General features: G+C 42.9%; 1 non-coding gene across 1 annotated transcript; it reads right to left on the bottom strand.

Moving 5' to 3' along the window:
- Nucleotides 1-1398: 1398 nt before the first annotated feature.
- LOC126199990 (U6 spliceosomal RNA) lies at nucleotides 1399-1503 on the bottom strand. Its single transcript, XR_007540180.1, has one exon. It is a non-coding gene; the product is annotated as a U6 spliceosomal RNA (small nuclear RNA).
- Nucleotides 1504-5484: the final 3981 nt, after the last annotated feature.

Here is a 5484-nt window from a genome sequence, read left to right as displayed (position 1 = left end):
GCTCCGAGCATGGCTCGACGAGTTCATAATCTCCACAGTCGCGGAATCGAAAAGTTACCCCAGCGTTGGCATACTGCTGTAAATAGTGACGGACAATATACTATCGATGACTGAAGCCTCTATTGTGTTTATCAAACTTAGGAAAAACGCACAACTTATGCACCAACTTAATACAGTGGGAATAATGATCTTGACAGAACAAATAGTCTTGAATGCTGATGCAATCAGGTATGATATGAGTCTGTATAATCACTGAATCTGGAGCGAAGCTTGAATTTCGGCTGCTTACAGACGCGCCAGGAAAGGTGCCCTTCCCACATTTGCAGGACAGTGGAATTGACCATACAGTCCCGTGAATACTAATAATGCTCGCTGGTGCGAAGCAGTTGCTTCCTGTTGTTCTTGGTAGCGTCCGGGTTCCTAGGCAACGTGTTTGGCTTTTAAGTTACCTGCGATAAAGTGTTTGCCACTTATCGACAATAACACCAACATCAAGTTGTCCTCTGTGGGATGGTAGTTTATATATTCATAGTTAAAGCATCCTTCATAAAATTATTAGGGGCAGGGATAGAAGGATGTGGCGACATCTGGAAACAGACAAGAGATTCAGCAGCAACAAGAGGTACTTTTCTGTGGGAGGAGGGGTGGTGTTGACGGGTTACCACCGCGCTCGTTTCCGGTACAATCTATTTTAAACGCTGTCGTAAGTGATTTTTCACTCGCACATATGGGAGAATAACATGGTAACCTCAGGCTCTGCATCTCGTTAGGTACTTTAATAAACATTTGCTCTGTTTAAGTGTGCATAGACGGAGGAAGCGATCAGGACACAGCTACATCACTGCCAGCGAAGAACACAAAACAGGCCAGAATAATCGTGTAAACAGTTTTGGTGTGTTCTATTGGAAACGTAGGGGATAATACAACCTGAGACTGTTCCCCAACGTACTATGGTCAATCAGCATAACTACCTTGAAGCGCTCGTATGACTGTGTGAGGCATTACGGAATAAAGTGAGCTGCACCGTGGCGATGAAAGGATTAACTCTCCCACCAAAGGAACGCTTCGGATCCCACATCGCTGAGTGTGAGGCATCCTTCGGCCATTTACAGGAACGCCAACTGTTTCACATTTATTCTACTCATCAAATCCAAACTCTGGTTCCCCCTGCCTAGAATGGAGAAGGACCAAAAAGAGAAGTGTTTTCAGGAAAGAAAAGAGGTGAACCCAATATTGCTGGAGGAATAACTCGGCTCAACTTTTGACAGCTTAAAAAAATTCCGTCGCTGAGAAACATTGGGACAAGTACAGGAAGTCAGACGAACATTATTCTAAACACGGTGCAAAATACAGTTCAGTGACAGTTGTGGTATGTTCAGTGAAAATTGTTTTTCTGCGTTTTAGAGGTATTTATTTATAGTGTTTTTTTTCATCCTGTCAGAGGCCATGCTGATCTTCTCTGCATCGTTCCAATTTTAGTATACTTACCGCCGAAGTGGGTACGATCCTCTATGGACACAGACCTACAGTGTCTAGTGACGTAACTGTTACCGCCATGAACGCGTGTATGTGTTCGCCTCCGTCATTGCGCAGAATTAAACTCTCTGATCTGTAGTGGTGGATCATAATAATTGAAGGGATAGTGTTGTCATTTGTTGAAGGATGTTGAAAAGAATCCTGAAAAACGTACCAGAAAACATATCGAAAGTTCTTCGAACATTTTAGGAATTTGTAGTGGAACTTCAGCCAGGACAGCTTTATTCTTCAAAAATGGTTCAAATGGCTCTGAGCACTATGGGATAGAGATGGGGGATCCGCTCTTGAACTAATTCATAGAGTTGAATCTTTCAAAGGAGTGAACAATCAGTGATTCAGAAAAAAAGAACGGTAGCTCCAAACGTTTCCCACGGCAGAGAGGGAGAGAGAGAGAGAGAGAGAGAGAGAGAGAGAGAGAGACGGAGCATATCAGCAGCGCCTCTGCTGGTCAGAGCTAGAGATCGGGGATCCGCTCTTGAACTAATTCATAGAGTTGAATCTTTCAAAGGAGTGAACAATCAGTGATTCAGAAAAAAAGAACGGTAGCTCCAAACGTTTCCCACGGCAGAGAGGGAGAGAGAGAGAGAGAGAGAGAGAGAGACGGAGCATATCAGCAGCGCCTCTGCTGGTCAGAGCACAGTGCACGCCACACAACACAGCCAGCGCCGGCCTCTGCCCTGCTTCTACCTTGGCTGCCTGCATTGTGCAGTGCCCCATTGGATTTTGTGTTTCACATATGCCGTGCCGTCTCTGTGCGTCGTCTGCCGTGTGCAGTGTCTGGCGCAGCTTAACTTCGCATCGCACTCTGTCGGCGATCGTTTCAGTCGCACGTCCTGCCCTCTGGGCAGTTGATGCGAGCAACAGGACAGAGAGCCACCTAGCGGATATTATAGGAACTACTTGCAAAAACCTGCTCGCAAGGGAACGGACGATTTGTCTCGGAGCGGGTGAGTTCACCGCTCCCCCCATCCTCGGAACTCGCCCGCTCAACGCTCACCCCACCGTCTCGACTCTAGCCAGAGCGTTGAGCAAAGCGACTCAGGTGTCACTCTGGTCTCTGCGGTCTCAGCTCATGCAGTAATACAGCTCGCGGCTCGACCTGCTCGACTCAGCGCCTCTGCATCGGAGTTCGTCCCCACTGGATATTGTTCTTCGTAGTAATACCGCTATGTATATTACATTATTATGTTATGTATACATCAATCGTTTTTATTTTATTTTTATTTGTTTAAACTGATTAGATTAGGTTCCTGATGACTCCTCTTACCATAGGATTTTTATTATGGACACTCGAATTTACGCTTTAATTACGAGCGAACCGATAAACGTATCGCAAAATGTGATACACCAATATTTTCCTTGTTTTATTCTGCGTAAGGCTATATGCAGCACTTTCGTTTTACAGTCAAATTTATATTTTTTTTCTTATTCTGGTACGGATTTTGCGATTTTAGGCGTCTTCGGAAGGAAACATTCACTTTAAAAATATATGGCTTGCGATGTATTTGTATGAGGTTAATGAAATTTTAATACATTATAGCCAAATATATTGTTAATGTAAATCTCAAGTTACAACATTTTCCGATCACCCAAAAAACCACGATAGTGCAAAATAAATCAATAATCAAAAACTTTGTCATATCGTGGAAATTTCAATAAACAATACAAAATTCTTACTCATTATCTGTGTTACTTCAAAATAGGAGCAAATAAGATCAAAATACAGGTATAGCACTGGAATAAACCAAGTTTAAAGGGCAATGTGCCTTCCATTTATTTTCTATTGTAAATGAGTGGTGAGTCATGAAAAAGAGCTAATTCATTTCAGGGAGTGAACAGTTCTGATCCAATCTCTGAAAAGAACAGTTTTGCCCATCTCTACTATGGGACTTAGCTTCTGAGGTCATCTATACCCTAGAACTTAGAAATACTTAAATCTAACTAACCTAAGGACATCACACACTTCCATTCCCGAGGCAGGATTCGAACCTGCGACCGTAGCGGTCGCGCGGTTCCAGACTGTAGCGCCTAGAACCGCTCGGCCACCCCGGCCGGCACAGCTTTATTCTACATGAATGTAATTACAGTGAAGGTGTTTCGTTTAGTGATGTTGAAAAATGAATCTAACCTATTGGTTCTTTTACAGAAACGATCCGCAGTAGAATTTCAGAGCATTACAAAGGACTAAATCTCCTAAATTAGTATCTTTCTAAGCTCCAGACAGCGAGGTTTGATGAAACGCTTGCTCAAACACGAAGGGAACCTAGGAAGTTTTAACTACGAAATTTTTTATTAACATTTCTTTAGTCGTTGTGAGATCTATGAAAATCAGGCATAGAACGTCTACACTGACACTGGAGAACTCATAGACCAGAGTAAAACTGGAGGATTTCACAGCCTCCACTTCTCTCTCACGTGGAGAACACACGGGGCATGACTGCAGCCGTTACAGGGTGAAAGGAACAAACCTAAACAACTATTTACAGGGAGAATATCTGACAGAAAAAAGCAGCTCTGTAAGTGTATCTTAAGCAGTTGTAGGGCAATTTTCTGCAAAGTGCCTGACTTCAGTTTATACCTTCTGACTGCAGTAAACAGATCATAAAATTTACTGTAAATCCAGATGTTTCTGCTGCAATGAGTTTCGCAGTGATCGGCAGACATTTTACGACGACAGAAAAAGACGGCTCTGAAAATTACGTCAACGGCTTCGCGTACGTTTCGTAGCTAACGGAATGCTATAAAATCTGCGTTAAAAACTTAACCAAAGTACTTTAGACCCCTGCCAGCACAGATTTTGTATTCACCACTAAGCTCGCATAAGTAGCAAACATTTCCACTTGGCTGTCAACGTATACTTCTGCCTTCGTGTACGAGAAATGTATTCCTACCTACATTCAGTACTAATAGGATCACGGGAGTCAGTTATCTTTGAAAGTATTTCACGTACAATCTTGTACATTAACTCCATTTCCTGTTGTCGCTCAGAGTTATAACCAGTTCCTTTAAACTGATTTCTGTCCCCCAAATTTTAAATCACTTTAAAAACTCATATCAAACTTAAAAAATCAAAATTTCAAGTCACGAGTTAATGTTTTATGAACCGGATTTCTAAAACATATTTCTTCTCCACATCTCCAAGTCTCCTCACTTTCGCATATGATTCAAAATCTGCAAATCTTAACCGTAATATCGTGGAATGAAATAATTAGGAGGTATACAAGTTACTGACGAGCACTACAATCACATTTTCATATAGATCTTCCTTTTTTTCTGTAATGGTATCCTGAGAGACCTTTAAATATTTGTACAGGATGGGGAAAATGAAAGTGGCCCAGACAGTGGATACGATTAGACGTGAATTTGTGGCAACGTTGACGGAGGAGGAAAAGACCTACAGTATACTTCCAACAGGATGGAGCAACTGCCTATATAGCCGGCCGAAGTGGCCGTGCGGTTAAAGGCGCTGCAGTCTGGAACCGCAAGACCGCTACGGTCGCAGGTTCGAATCCTGCCTCGGGCATGGATGTTTGTGATGTCCTTAGGTTAGTTAGGTTTAACTAGTTCTAAGTTCTAGGGGACTAATGACCTCAGAAGTTGAGTCCCATAGTGCTCAGAGCCAACTGCCCATATAGCCGGCCAAATCTTGGAACACATGTACACAATATTCACGCTAGTGTTGTTAGCAGATTACTTCGTGTGGCCAGCCCTCAAATCTATGGTGTATTCCAACAACTTTCATAGTCTTCAACAACTGCAGCAGAACATTTCGGATGAGACTGCAGCAATTCCAGCAGTCTATCTACGATCCTCCTCCAACAGCTTGCTTACCTGGACACAAAAGTTCCAAGAGATGAATGGTGGTCACTTTAAGCATCTTCTATAGCCAGGTTAATACTGTATTTCCTTTCCTCCGCTACGTCCCTTTGTACCCTGCAACTCTCTTCT

The sequence above is a fragment of the Schistocerca nitens genome, chromosome 8, assembly GCF_023898315.1.
Source record: "Schistocerca nitens isolate TAMUIC-IGC-003100 chromosome 8, iqSchNite1.1, whole genome shotgun sequence".
NCBI classification, from domain to species: domain Eukaryota; kingdom Metazoa; phylum Arthropoda; class Insecta; order Orthoptera; family Acrididae; genus Schistocerca; species Schistocerca nitens.
The sequence above is the reverse complement of the archived record's forward strand: the minus strand, read 5'-3'. Positions and strand labels throughout refer to the sequence as shown.